Here is a 16,505-nt window from a genome sequence, read left to right as displayed (position 1 = left end):
CAAAATTGGAGAAAAATACCTATTTCAGCGTAATATTACCTTCTAGAATCAAATAATCTTTTATAAATGAATCCCGTATTATTTACACTTTAATAGAATTTATTTTATGTTTATACAATTGAAAATACGAAGCTTTATTCCTTTACATATAAAGCCCATAAAACATATTAGGGTTTTAATCTTTGAATGGTATTTTCTCAGAAATAGATGGTCATTTATGAAATATAAAGCTATGTTTTTAAATAAGCATACTGGTTTGGAAAGAAAAAAACTTTTTTTCTGTCCTCCTTAAAAGTTTTCTCAAACCAATTAAAAGAGTAAAAATACTCTTAAAAAAATTATCAAAAACCAAAGAAACATCGGAAAAACTTATCACAGATTCATTATCAACACTTCAATTACTATTATTTTTATTTATTTTTTACTTTTGTAATTAAGCCTATTCGTAAAAAAATAATTATATACTTGACGTTATGAACTATCAATACTTAATCCAATTGAATTTGTAGATTGTTCTTTTGAAAATATCAATATCTATTTATTTAGCAATTAGTATTATTTCGTTTCCCTTATCCAAAATAGTTAATACTATTTGAGTACTTGTCGATATTTTATTGACTAAAACATTAAACAAAAATTTTGAACATAGCCTTTCATATTGAACAATTTTCGTTTTTGTTTGTTTTACGAAGATAATTTCGTGACAAGGCTCGAAAATTAATTTTATTTAAAAGTCCCTGTTTTTGAACAAACTAAGTATATTACTTTGATTAGTTGTGCTAGTGTCCTGTTGCCGGGAGTCCCGAACAATACTTATTATATATAAAATTTCATTTTTAATCAATATATACACTCTAATTATTAATAATTTAAAAAAAAGTATTGCTATTACATAGTTGTATATACCAATGTTATTTACTTTTATCCGTTTTCAATTTTTTTTTTTAAATCATTCAATTAATTTTTATTATTGTAATTAAATTCATAATTCAACTTATTATTTTCCTAGTTTAAAAATGTCAAATTTGTACATATATGTTATCTTCACATAATAAATAACAGATTTGCCAGATAGGATATTTTGACACAGATACAAGATACAGTAATTAAAAAAATATTTTTGCACAATGTTCAAGATAGACTAAACATAATGTTTAGTTCATGTTCAGTAGAGTAGCAAAAACTCAACTTAAATTTGACTAGATGAACATTTTTATGTATTCTAACATTATTATTATTTTACAAAATTAACATAGAAATTACTCTATTAATAATCTTAAACCATTGCAAGTTAATGACCTTGAAAAAAATATAAATATTTGTATGCCTTTGTATCCTTATAAAATAACGCTGTCAAATTACAACTTCATCCAAACACTAACAGTATAATTTTATTTAGTATAGTGAAACTTCTTTGCAAAATAAATTTTAGGCAAAGAAATTTTTATCAATATATCTCCAAAGAATAAATGTAATTTTGAAGTATATCAACTGTGGTTTTAACAAGTAATGAACTTGAAATTTCAGTAAAAAATTAAACCCAAGTTTAGAATCAATTAGTCTTAAAATTTAATGGTTGAACAAATTAATACTATTTATGTCTTCCATAAAAAATAATAGATAAGTAAAATATTGGTTTTTGTTTACTATAAGAAATTTATCCGCAAATAATATTTTTCATTTTAAAAAACTGAAATATACATTTTTCTTTCTACTAATGAGTGAATTTGATTTAATTATAGCCCAATTTCTTAATAATATATGGACATGCTTAAATAAGTAGAAAAAAAAAGTCATGCAATCATCTCACCTAAAAAGATTTGATGTAATAATTTATTTTTCTCTACAATGATAAATTACTTTGTTTATAGTTTGCTTTCACTTTTAACGAGTTTAACCAAACATATCTTGTAGCACCTTGAAAAAGTTATTTTGTAATTAAATCAAATGTTTGTGTTATTTCTATAAATAGGGATAATTACAATATAGTTTTTCTAAATGATATAATGAAAAAAAAATATGTGCTCTCTCTTTGGTTATTCAACCTCAACTAAAAATATATTTGAAATCAAATGTTCTTTTATGAGTAAGGCTAAAGTCAGGCAGGCGCGTGTTCTTCTTTTTTTTTCCTTCTTATAATTTTTTTCCTCTTTTTGAGCGTTATAGAATAAAAAAAAGTGTTCTTATTTTCGGAGAAAATAAAAAAATTCAATGATGATATTAGCAATAACAATGCATTCAAGTATGTGGTTATAAAAATACTCTTAGTTACATACAAAAATACATCTAATGAGATACAATTGATTAAAATAAAAAAATATTCAACAGTTGGATGAGTATGTTAGTCATGTGCATTTAGCAAAAGTCGTCAATTGGTACTCAAGTTGATTAATGTGAACAATAAAAGACATCAAAAAAATTAGCTTGTTTATCTAAAAGAAGAGTATTTTTTTGGAACCCTTTATGAACCCCTAAATTATTCAAACTTGGTAATCATCCTTCTCCTTTTTTTTAGTACATTATAGGATGAAAATATTCCTTTCTCGGTAAAAATTTAGAATGTATTTTTCCCACAGGCAACACAATGTAGAAGTATGTTGTTTATTGTGCAATGTGTTACCCCGGCCGTATTAATGAAAGTCGGATGCAGTTTTTAGCTCTCCTATATGTTTTTATTTGTTTTTTGAGTTGGCAAACGGGAGTGTAATTTTTTTTTCTCTTAAGGTGCTGTCATTTTTATTTAATTCATGAGGGGAAAACTCCTTTTTCTACTTGATAAAACATAACATTATTATATACAAAACGGATTGAACACTTGTTTATGCTCTTAAAAGACGCAAAATAACCCTAAGGATTTGTTACAGGGTGTTATAATTGTATTTCCTTTTTGGACAAATTGAATAATCAAGGATTGATGTCGAAGTAATTCTTGCGTATGTCATGTAAATACTTTTTTCTCCTCTTTCCTCCTCGTCAAAGCTACTTGAAGCTGATTTAAAGAAACAACATGTCAGATAAGCTGCTCTCCTCTAAAACATTCTTTAAATTGTTAGGGTTACCCTGATTTTTGGCATATTTTTTTTTTAATTCCAGAAATTCTTTTGATTAGCATTACAGTCCATGCAGCAATGATTTCTAACCGGTTCTGTATTTCTTTCATTCATATTCAAAAAGTTTAGTGTTCATTTTTACGATGGTAAAATATTGACGAAATAATTATCTTCTGAATTATGCTCAAAACAACGATTTAAATAAGTTAAGCTAAATAACAGGTTACAATATTTCTTTTAAAATTATGATTAACAATATTCAATCAAGTAACGAGAATTAGGGCGATTAACGAGTTGAGTGCTTAATTGCCTGAGTGTTCTTTTAGAAACTCGAAAATACTCTAGCAGAAAAATACAGCTTGCAGCACATCACTAGTATTAATTATAATATTTATTCAACATTAAATTGGTAATCCAAATTGTTAACAGATTTTTTATACTATTAATTCTCAAAACAAATTTTTTTTAACTTGTATTAAAAAAAAAAAATGAAATGGTACCCCTGACAATTTGAAGAATGTTTAGAAAAAGAGCACTATAGCTGTCTTAATATTTTATTGGATAACTTACAAACTATTGCTAAGCTAATCCCACTTCATATCTAGGATGAGTATGGAAGAATTACTCTGTTGTCAATCCTCAATTAATCTTTGTGTAAAACTAAAACTTACTTACTAGAGAAAAAATATATATGTGTGACAAAGTTTGCAAAAGTATGGTTCATTGCTTTCAGCTGTTAACTTTTGTATGTTTTAGGAATATATTCAATATCTTATTGAAACTCGGTGATTTAGAAATTGTTTTGATTTTACTCTCTGTATTTCCAGATTACACGTACTACTGATAACTTTACTTTTTCAACGGTAAAAAATAGTTATATAAACTTTTATATCTATGTAAAACCACCCCTGATAGTTTCAACTAAAAGAAAATGGAACAAATTTTATGTCGTATTTTCAACAACTCTAAATAAAGTCAAAATTTATTAAAAATACCTAACAAATACAGAACAAGTATTTTATCAATGTTTACCGTGAAGAAATTCATTAATTCCTGATCAATAAAGTTTCAAAAGCAATCATTTTTGAGGAAATGAAAAATATCTTTCAATCATAAATGAAGCCTACTTGTTACTATATTACAAGATCCAATTATGCTTCATATATTTTTGATTATATTGTCAATCAATGAAGACTGCACATGTCTTAAATATTGTGATTTTTTCAACAGAATAAAATTTTGTAAATTATAACATCTTATTATAAATATATTTAAATATCCTTGTAGATATTTTTTCTAAATCAACATAATAAAATGACATTTTTTAAATTTATTTACTTATTAGAAAACAAAAACTAATTGTATATATTAATCTTTAAAAAAGTAAAAGACATTAAAAACAAAGATATTAAATTAAAATATCGTCAATTTGTTCTGCTTATAAATTTGTATTTATTTATTACAACATTTTTTGAATGTCTATGATGATATTTGTGTTAAATAAATCAATTTGCGATTTGACAGTCTGAATTTTTGATTCAATCCTTCTTGATTAGTATAGGTTAATAGAAAAAATAAAGTTAATTGTTCAAAATTTGTTGGAATTGGGCTACATTTAGAAATAAACTTAAAAAAGTTTAAAGAATACTTTGCAGCATAACTTTATTCGTTATTATACTTTTGAATTAAAAATGGGCAAATGGAGGGTTCTGTAACTTCTATTTTAGGTCTGATAGTATTTTCCCTCAGCTGCAATCACACCCTCGACTTTCCCTGAAATGAGGATCAAGCTGAGCCAATCCTCCATACTGCCTTGAAGGAGTCAATGTTATTGTGGTGGGTGATGTTAGACATGTTATCCGTGGTCTCAACCTGTATTAGTACAGAAGGTTGAGTTTAAGAAATGAACCTGGAGGCCCAAAAATTTATAAGTTTGAAATTGAGAAAGGTCTTTTTTTTTTCTTTTTTTTTTACATTAAAATATTAAATTTATTTGCATAAAATAAAAACTATAAATTGAAGTAATACTTATTACATAATCAACTTACAATAATGTCGTGGAAAATTAAATAATTATTAACATTTCAACTTATAGAAATATTTACAGGATCACTATCCAAAAAAATTAATAACGAACTAGAAAAATGAATACACAAATTTCTACACTTGACTATTTTTTGTTGGTCTGTTATTCATTTGGGATACGTCTTGTATTTATCGTTCTTTATTTATATATAGTCATTATTTTATTCTACATGACTGTCTGTATTTTTTATATCAAGATTACTATTTTGAACATTTCAAGGGATGGTTCTTCTTTGCTGTCTGTTACAGAGCTCCATCCTTCTGCCACGAAAAATCATGCTTAGAGTAATTACCCTTCAAACAGGGCAAGACTTGGAAGTAGACCCCCATTTTGTTGACTCAGTGCAGATCCTTGTGAAGACTTCATCGCTCTTATACTTCCTACTGGGGCTCCGAAGAAGGGCTAGTTATCCTTCATCCTCGAATTCCGAATTTCCGGAATTATAGTACACCGTCCAATAGAATATGCATTGGAAGCCCCCAATCTTCAAAGGACGTCAACGTGATAACAGTGACATACTTAGTTGAAGTCTTTCGTAACTGACTTATTAAGGGCCACCCTTAATAGTGGTCCACTACGACGAGATATGTTCTTTCAATGACCTCCATTAGGTCGTAAGACACGGATTCAAAGGAGCTTGAGACTGAAGATTGGTGGAGTAATTCTAGAGGCAAGGAAGCTCTTGGTCCTAGCTCTTGGCACGAATTATAGCTTGATATCAACTGTTCAATTACCTTTGACATTCCATGTACATATTTTTTATATTTTGGAAAAATATATCCCCCTGTCGTTGATATTGTCTTATGGATGATAAATTCATTTGGAGAGACTTGAATTATTTGAGGAAAGGTTCAGTTATAATCTTCAGTTTTTGCAGACCATGTCATGAAACAGTTTATTCATGTTGCAGGTCTGGAGGACGTATGCCATGGCATTTGTTTCTGAGATTGATCCAATTTTGATAAGAAGTCAGACGTCGCCCATCCATCTCAAGCTTGAATTATTCACATCTGTGATGGACAGTCTTTTAGTTGAGTCTATTTCGATGTTATACTCCAATACCATGTTGTGAGAAAGTGAGAAATAAAAGACTCAGTAGCTCCTGTTTAAGGCAGTGCTTTCATGGGAAAAATTTGGCCTGACCTTGGATAAACTTCAGCCCCGAGATATGGAGTGATTTGGTCAATGGATAAAGTTTTCACTTCTATTGTCGACGTTTTGATTGGATTTGCCTTGCTTTGCACCTGAATTTAGCATCATGTAAGTATATTTTCTATAAATGACCCTTCTTTTTACATTTCTCAAAAGTCTCATTTTGATCAAGAAATTTTAAAAGGTCGATGTTATGTATTTGACTCGCCACATCTATCGCATTAACGTTTAAGTTCCGATGGGGAAGATGTGTTTTGTTTGTGGTCTTATTTTGTTTTTGTCTTTCTCGATCTTTGTAGGTTGTGAGCTGCAACATTTGCTTGTTTTTCATTTTTATTTTTTCCTCCATGTATGAAACTGACTTCCAGGACATGACTAGTTGTAAAAGCTTTTCATGATTTGGCTCACTTTGACGGATAAACTCTTTGTGCAAAAGTCTTTTATTTGTACCCGTGATCAAGTATAGGGTGTAAAAATAGTCTTCATGGATACTACTGAGCACTACTTCTTGTCCCTGTTGTCCAAGATGGAGATATCCCTCTGAGAATTATTTCCTCTGCTCTTGATGATATTGAAAGAAGCAATGTCGTCGGGTTAGGAAGGGACCGAATAAATTGCTTATATATTACATCTAAATATTCTTCGATGCCTATTATTGCAGTGTCTGGAGTTGTTGTGAATCATATAACACTTTGTAATTTCAAATCAATAAAACTTTTTTTATATCCCTGATGCTCAGCTTTACTTATTTGCCCCATCTTATTTGTGGATAAGGCACTTTAATTGATAGCTGCGCCATGTTGAGTTATCTACTTACAATGTTTCTACTGATGGACGATTCTATTAATACAGATATAAATAAATTATATACAAAAGTACATTCTAATATTATATACATACAGGTTTCAATCTTTCTATACGATGACCTCAAACTTACAAAATAAAATATCCAGAAAAAGCTCATTCCTTTTGTATCTATTTATTTTTTTGAATCCCAGATTCCCTTATATTGGCACGCCACATCAATGTATCATATTTATGATATATAAATGTCAAACGCAAACAATAAAAACTTTTAAACTCTAAAAGTAGAGATTGCCAATACTTTAAGCATCAAAACTAATTTACTGAGAGAATACCGAAAATATATTGCACCTGGAATCAAAATGCCAATTTATTAGACATGAGAGATCTTAAAATGATCATTGAATTTTTAGTAGTAGTATAAGGGCACCCCTGCGATAAATAATTAATATGGCACCAAAACTTGGAGAGGCGCCAAGTTTGGAAAAAAACAAAAAAAATACGTAACATTTCTTTTTTTTTTATACACAAGAATTGGAATTTATTTTTTAAGATAGCTTACACTGGATGTTTAGTGGCACTCAATCGAATTTTTCTCTCTAATAAAATATAAGTTCAAAAATTCCATTTACAAACAATTAAATTTATGTTGGGTTGAGGTGCTAAAATGTATAAATAATGGAAGTTGTAAATCCGAAACATTTTTTGAGGGCAAGTTTCGTAATTGTTGTCAACCTGAAAAGTGCCTTTTATTTTTATTTTCCAAAGCTGTTCAATAATTCTTTCATTGTTCTAGATAAAAATTTTTAGTACAAATATTTTATAGTGCATCTGCTCAAGGAGGAGGGAGGGTAACATTGATCATTTGTTTGGGGAGTTATAATTAATTGGACTCAGAGGTTAGACTTGAGGCTGGAAAACAGTGTCATTTCTGTCAAGGCTCCTGCTTAACACTGAGTGAGATTTGTGCTTAGTTTATTCATCGAACAATTTCTTCCAACTTCTTCATGAAACCTCATAACAAATAAACTTTTCATATCTCAAACATTTTTCAAATTGTCATAGCTTCAAGTTAATGTCACTTTACACATGTCCTCCACTCTGAAAATTGTTCTACTCCTTAATATAATTTAATATAAGCACAATTGTTTATATTTTGATGCTTTAAAATATCATTAAAGAATGAATTATTATTTTATTGACAACCAGACTAATTAAACTAAGTCTTTTTCTTGATTTAAGATAGACTGCATTTATAATTCATACATGTTATCTTTAAAAAAACGATGATCACAAAAAGGGAAAAATTCCAAACACAATCCATTCAAAATATTTTTTTTTTTAATATATAAAAATTATCATTATTATGCAATAAATAAATAATGTTGTTGTTTTCTTTTTACAATCAGATAAAAAACACAATCAATTCATTTCTTCTCCTTTAAATTAGTAATTTCCAACTCTAAAAATTGTTTTATAAAAAACAATGACAAGGTGTAGGTACTCTGTGAGAGAAACATAATGATGTTATCATCAAGACAGCTGTTATTATAGTTTCAACATAATACTAAATGTGGTTTCTTTTTATTTTGCGGTAATGATAAGTGAGCAACGTTTTTTTCTTAAAATCTCTAGGATCTACTGAAAGCTTTCATTCTTATCAAAACAATTTTTCTAGTAGACATAAAACATTGTGTTTTTTTTTGTTATTAAGATTATTGAAGTGTAAAAATATATACTTGGTAAGTAAAAAACTCGGAGAATAGTCGGTTTTTTTCGATGGTCATCAAAATTCTTATAGTATGAGAAATTAGATAATTATTTCCAAAAATTTAAAAATCCTAGAAAAGAGTATATGTATTTTGTTTGAATATTTGTATTATTTTCGTTATTTTCAATGGTTTTTTTTGTCTGTTATTAGAAACTACGACACATTTTTACAACAATGAACAAATTATCAACCCCCTTCAGTAAGATCATTCATATTTATAACATGTATATCACGCAAGTCTGACAGATTTCTATGAAAAATCATGTTTTAACCCATTAACGATGAAATTATATTTTTTTCCTTCAATCTTTTTTTCTTAATACTATTATTAGAGTATAAATTGATACTATAAACTTTCTATAAGATGACAAATAAACCATCCAATCAATTACAAGCAATATTAGATTATGTACTATACCATGTAAAGAGGACTATTTGCAAATAGTTTTATCAAAAAATTGTCTTTCGGTACATTAACTGCTATGGAATGTTGCCCTAAATCATGCTACATTCATAATTATTTATCTACAGATCTGTTCCATCTAAGAATATATTAATTTTTTCATATCTACAGATACACAGCAATAAAATAATTCTCATAATTTAAAAAATTGCAGCTCAGACATACAAGATTTGTGTAGGCTAAGTGTAGGATCTTGAGGGAGCTTAAAAACCAGGGACACTATTTCAAATAACCCCCTGTAGAATATCTTATATTCCAGTTCAACGGGTTGTGTAGTATTGACTTGGATCTCGAAGCAAATTGAAAACTACCATCAGAGATTGAAGGTCTCATCTTAATTTCAGAAAAAAAAATCATTGTTGTTTTTTTTTTTTTTTTTTTTCACATAAGAAAACTATCTACGGATCTTTTGATGGGTTATTCCCATCAGTGGATGAAAAAAAAGTCAGTAGATGAATCACACTATATACCGAGTGGTTCATTAAAAGCGAATAATTTTGAATTTTAAACTTCAACAAGATATAAACTAACAAAAGAATTTTAATACAACTAATTTTATAAATAAATGTTTGTTTGAACTCTCTTTATCATTTATATTACATTACTTGGCGGCAATGTGGCTTCTCGGTAGCAACAGTAGGCCTGGCATCCGTTGCGAATGAATTCCTCACTAATGACGTCCCATTACTGGCTGAGAAGGGGCTTTGTGGGCCTAGGGGGTCGGATAATGGACACTGCAGGTATTTTCCTCGACATGCACCCAAAAGGTGTAATCGAAAGGGTTGGCATCAGAGTCTTGGGGGAATAAAGGGTCAAAATACTCATTTGAAAGAGTCTTGCGACGGATGAGATGGGTTTCTTTCGTTTGTGATGTCAAAAATGGTCTTTCCATCCCCCTTTTTGGTAGCTCTCTGGACATTTTAGTGTGAATCCTTGAGATTTCTAGTTTTACCCCTCACGGACTTGAGGGGATTGGCTTGGGTTATTTATTTTAACTCTTCCCACTCCATTTTGACAGAACCTTTCTTCCTTTCGAACGTTTCCGACTTGCAGACACCGTAGACATTGGTCTGTGAGACCCTTCAACTTGTTGAAGTACGTGAATGAAAATTTGCCATTCACGTTTATGAGTCTTTTTCTCGACTTTACGTATATATATATAAAGCTTAGGTTTGTTTTGTTCAGGTACTAATTGCATATGCTTTAATATTTCAAAATATAAGTTAGTTTCAATCACCCAAGCATGATTAATTATTGTTTTTGTAAGTGTTCCGATTTCAATAGACCACCCACTATTTTCAAATTTTTTGTTTCTTTTTGCAAATAAGAAATCTATCTACGGATTCTTTGATGGGTCAGTTTTGTCTGGGGATGGAAGATATCAGTAATTAAATCAGCTATACTTTGTATAATTGCATACAATTTTCCATATTTTGAAATGTTAAATAAATTTTCCATATTTTGAAATGTTAAATAATGACAATTTTTCATATTTTGAAATGTTAAATAATGACAATTTTCCATATTTTGAAATGTTAAATAATGACAATTTTCTAGTGATGGAATATTCGTGAGAAAAAATTTTCTCACGATAATATTCTGATTAGCAATAATATTACAGGCAACCTTCCTCAAAACGTACTGCACCGACGCAGAAATAGGTTATTTTCCTCTATTATCTCTCAAAGCACAATAACTATCAAACTTTTCAACTCTCTCCCTTAATCAGGAGTCGACAAACTAAAGACACCAAGGTGTATGTGACATCGTGAATACTTGTTCTCGGCTTCCACAAAAGCTGTTTCAGAGAGTTTTCAATATTAAATAGGTGATGTTTCTATCTTTTAATAGACTTTAAATTATCAAAACATATTTGTTTATGAATGAGCATAATAACAATCTTGAACAAAATCAAGAAAAAAAAGAATTCCCACTATTTTTTTTTCAGTTATTCCTTCTCTCTTCTGTTGTGGCTGCATATTTTTTGTATCAGTCTGTGACTCGTAGTGCCCCTTTAAATCAACAAAGTTAAGGATGCCCTCCTTATGGCCTGAATGAAAGAAGACAAGAGTATCAAATAAAAGAAGAAACCCCTGATTCTACAAAGTTTAAGGTTCTTGTTTCTTGTACACCTTGGTCATCACGGATAAAAAAAAGACAGAAATGATCAAGCTAGCTATCTCTCAAGATCAAGCTTATGGTATTGTTTCCTTATTGTCTTACTTGGTCATTACTATTTTGTTAACTGAAATAAGCATAAATAATTTAAAAGTATATATATATATTCATATATGCCCATTGTCAATAGTGTATAGACATATCTGAATGAATTATTGGCCTTGTATTCAAATTTTTGGGGGTGGTTATGATATTCAAAAATCTATGTAATAGATTAACTTAGATCATTTGTAAAATTACTACTTAAAATGCAATTTTTGGCACCTGCAAGTGTTTAATAAGAATAATTTGCTTATAAAAGTTGACAATTTTTTATTTTTTATGAAAATAAATGTAATCCACACTCAATTTTGAGAAAAAATATTTTAGCTTGCTTTTGCATTGACGTCCCACACATTAAAATTTATTGTATCTCTGAAACTGTATTTCAATTATGGAGATTATGTAATTTTTTCTTAACGTTAAAACTCCAACCTAACACAATTTCATTCAGAGATCAACGTTCGTAACACAAATTAAAAAAATATATCATTAGAAATGAAGAAAAGTGGATTTAATTAAAATATATATTTTTTCTGCTTTATCCAGTGACATCCATTATGTGCCACGAGACATACCAGGAACTTGTTTTTTCTGATTTTCTGCATATATACACTTTTAGTATTTCAATCAATATTTCCCACAGCATCTAGAACTTGAACTCTATATTTATATCTTTTAAAACTTTGCCATAAAATATTATTAAATAACTCTAGCTCTTATTCAATTCGTATGCATATTTTTAGTTTAGACAAAGTTTCTGAGTTTGTATCAACGGATTTTTACTTTTTTTCAAACATGTACTCAGACATATTGGAATGTTTTCTGGTGATATTTTGCAGAAATATAACACTCATTTTTATAATCATATCAATTAAAAGAGACTCGAAATAGTTTTGATCAATTACTCCGTATGAGCTTAGAATTATCCTTGAGAAGGAAATATACATAACGTACATATATGTACCTCAAAGACAGTTCCTGAGTCAGTAAAAATTTAGAATGCATATATAAACTTTTTTTTTATATTTTAAAATAATTTTGCAAACAAAACTTACTTATTTGTACTGGTTCAAAACAAGTAGAATCATTTTTGAAATCAGTATTCTGTAAAAAAATAAAATTAAGTTATCCCACCATTTTCCTTGTATTAAAGTATTTTGTATGAGATAAAACATATATTTAAGGTATTTATAAGACATTAAAAAATTATTTTTTCAACCAAATTTGGCAAAAATTGGAACGTTATTATTTTTTACGAATTATTGCAAATAATAAGGTAATAAAAATAAATATAATTTTATTGCTTGTGTTATCGACTTCATATTTTTTGAATCTATGTGTGCATATTTTAATGTATTTATACGATCTAATGTCATAAAAAATACAAGCAATTATTTGGGAAATTTTAATGTAAGACCCGATTATATTATAGTTTTGATTATTGTTTAATAAGGCATTCAGTCTGCAAAAAATATAAATAAATAATAACCTTACCCCATCAGAAGAACTTAAATGTATATATTTCTAAATGTAAACTTGTCATTTCGTATGATTACCTCAACTTCAATCAATCTACTTATGCCAAGAAATAAGCAGACAACCATTATATAATGTACATAACTTAAAAAATATGATTTAAATTAGAATCTGGACTTCATAGATGTCAAGCCCTTCCCTTAAATCAAATTTAGTTATTTATCTCATTTTGTTCAGAAGTTATAAATGATCATACATTTTTTATGTTTTGGGTTTCCTTGACCTTGATCTCTCAAAATTGAATGGCCTGTTAATTTAGCCCATATAATATTTGTATCAAGTTTGATGAAAATCAATCCGTGAGTTTTGACGTAATCCTGGTGACTAACAAACCTTCCTTGGTGGAGGTATTTACTCATTTATGTTTATAAGGAAACGCCATAAGATTGCTTCATAATTGACGTCTAAATTGAGGATTTAATGAATAAGTATTTAACGTGTTAAAATCTGTCACAATCGATTATTGTACCTATGTTATTCATTAATTTTAACGAAAAATTCTGAAAAATCTTTATATTATTGGAACTTTTTAAATAAGGTTTAAATAAAGCCATAGTTTTTATTTACTTTATTATGTGTGAAACACAATACAATATATATACATAAATACAATGTTAAACGTAGAACTTCTTATATCTGAAGTTTTAAGTGAGGATCATAATGGAGCAAATTAAAGTTTTATCAAAACATTATATTCTACTGATATTGAGATTCTTAATTTTTTATACCAGATTTCTTTATGTCGACGTTTAATATATTTAATAATTTTTACAAGAGAAAAAAAATCAAAAGTCCCTAAAATTCCCCAAAAAATTTTGATATTGTTGCTCCCAATGTAAAATTTTAACCCTTTCGTAGTTTACTTTTAAAAATATAGAGTTGTTAATATAAGTTAATATGAGTTTCATTTATCTTTTAGATCAAAAATACTAAATACTTCTACTCAGATATTTTTGTTTTCATTAAGTGATCATGCTCAAATTTTTCCATCCCTTTTAACAAAAAAAAATTACTGGCTATTTCATTATGATGCAGCTGTCTTATGGCGTCTCTTTTTATTCTGGAAAAAAACGTTGTTGTACCAACATAATTTGGTGAAGTTTTAAGAATTGGGAAAATAGCTGATCCAGATATAAATAAGATTTCATTTATAAATGAGGAACAGCGTTTTGCCGTGACGATGATTTATAAAATTTGATGATTGAAATGTTACCGCCCTGGATCGAAAAAAATTCAGAAATCAAATATGGGAATCGAATGAAGATATTTTTAAATTGATCATCCATCTCAAGAAATAGTACAGAATATCAAGAAAATGTTGTTTATTACTTCTAACAAATACATTATTTGGATCCTTTTCAACTCTTGAATTAGGGATATGAGTAATCGATAATGTTTGCATCAAGTATTCTAATAATTTCTGTTTTGTAAATAACATATGCATACATAACCTTGGTTTGGATGCTGAAATGCATGCACTGCTTTAACTTCATTGAGATGGATATATGCACATCCCGGGCAGTACGGATTTTAATCCAAAATATTATTTTGTCTGATGCTACGTTGAGTCAAAAACAAAATCAAAATCTTTGTCCCATTAAGGACTCTTTGATTGCTTCCACCAAGAATAAAATAACCAACATGTCATGAACTACCTTGACAATGGCTGTTCCTTCTTCTGAACCAGAATCCATGTTGTGATTGATGATTGAGGCAAATACATCAATGGTGCTCTTTTTCAATATATACATGTATATATAATATTGCATTTACTTCATCTGACCTAGAATCAACTGGGGAGCGAACATTTGTACATCCAGTCTAGGATAATAATTTCTTCCTAGCACGTTCTTCACACAGCAACGTAATTTAATTTTTTCTTTCCAATATTTATATATACAAATCTATCATATTTTTAAGCAAATCTGCCAAAAAACTGTGGTATTTGCAGATTTTATTATGTTTCAATTTTTTTATATATTTCAAGTGCCAATATATTTCTAAAGTCCATTAAATGCAGTATAACATTGGGAAATTCCTTTTTATATCAATACCCAGTAGAAATGGAGTTGGAACACTTTTAATATAAAAAAAATACCAAAAAAGGTGAACGTGATTTTGAATATTTTAAAAGGTTAAATCCTTTTAAACTTTAATTTTGTCACTACTTTTTGTTTTTTTAATATCTTAGATAGTTTTTCATATTTATGAATATATATAGGGTTTTTTGATGGCATAGAACACAATTTTTATTATACAATATGTGGTATGGAGTTCATGATAATGATACTTTACTACTTAAGCAACAATGTTATATAAATTTATATATTTATAATATTGTCCATAAGACTATTTAGATATAGTTCTATTATCACCCACATAAATATATAAAAGAAAAAAATAAAACCCAACGAGGAGATAAATAATAAAACGAACCACATGTTTGATTTTCTTAGAAAATAAACATTTTTTATCTCTTTAAAAAATTTATGAGTTAAAAGTTTAATATAACTTTAAAATGTGTATATTTAAATCTGAATTGAAATTAACCCTCAGAGAAGAATGATATATGTGTTTTTATACTAAGGATATGTATAAAAAATTAGATTAATGCACCTAAGGCCTCAGACGCTCCTTCCAAATACCTTAATTTTATGAAGTCATTAATAAAAATATCAATTATTGATAGTCAAATTTCCTTCATGCAAATATTCCAGTCATTTATGGTACTTGTCGGACTCGCATGTTTTGAGTGTCGAGTAAGCTTGTCATCCTAAAGGTGGATACTGAGATCTTTTAAAGTAAATAATAAAGAGCAGCAACAGGTCTATGAAAAATATGTACATTAAAATTGGAAGGATTTGACACATATAAGACAATAAAATTAATGAAGATTATGGATCTGATCCTGCATTACGGGATAATAGAAATGATTTGATGCAGGCATAAAAAATAAGTGGGTCTCTCAATGTTAGTAATGATCTTGCCAAAAAGGGAGTTGCACTCATCCAAGAATATTGTGACTTGTTAACAAATGCCAAATCACTGGTGGCATTTCTTCTACAAGTGGCAGCAGTCCATAAAAGATTGTATGCAGACTCTAAGAAAAAAACTTTAAAAATGATATAAGCTTTTTTTTAAGTATTATGTTTATAAAACAAATTTGAATGTGAAACCATTACTTAAATAATCGTATAAATATTATATTACTAAAAAACAAAACACTTTAAGAATTGTAAATGAATACTTTTGAATACATTATTAAATCATTAAATATAAGACAATGTGCTATATATATTGCAATATTACTTATAAGGTCATCAAAATTAAAGATGAACAGACAAATTGGCAAAAAGGCTATCCTTTATTCAAAAAAATATTATTCTTTTAGTCATGTAGAAAAATTATTTATCAGAAACATTG

At 28.3% G+C, this 16,505-nt stretch overlaps 1 protein-coding gene across 18 annotated transcripts in view; it reads right to left on the bottom strand.

The window, feature by feature from the left end:
- The window catches only part of LOC121124502 (uncharacterized), a 156,068-nt gene extending 154,011 nt beyond the window's left edge, over positions 1-2,057 (bottom strand). For 11 of the 18 annotated variants that reach the window (XR_011781724.1, XR_011781727.1, XR_011781725.1 and 8 more), the window contains exon 1: positions 1,811-2,052. The gene's annotated coding sequence lies outside the window, so the exon portion shown is untranslated. Of the gene's footprint in view, positions 1-1,810 lie in introns of all 18 variants that reach the window. The other 7 variants (XR_011781723.1, XR_011781726.1, XR_011781728.1 and 4 more) reach the window with 2 other exon arrangements.
- Positions 2,058-16,505: the final 14,448 nt, after the last annotated feature.

This window comes from Lepeophtheirus salmonis, chromosome 9, assembly GCF_016086655.4.
Source record: "Lepeophtheirus salmonis chromosome 9, UVic_Lsal_1.4, whole genome shotgun sequence".
Taxonomy (NCBI): domain Eukaryota; kingdom Metazoa; phylum Arthropoda; class Copepoda; order Siphonostomatoida; family Caligidae; genus Lepeophtheirus; species Lepeophtheirus salmonis.
This window is presented reverse-complemented; position numbering and strand designations above follow the sequence as displayed.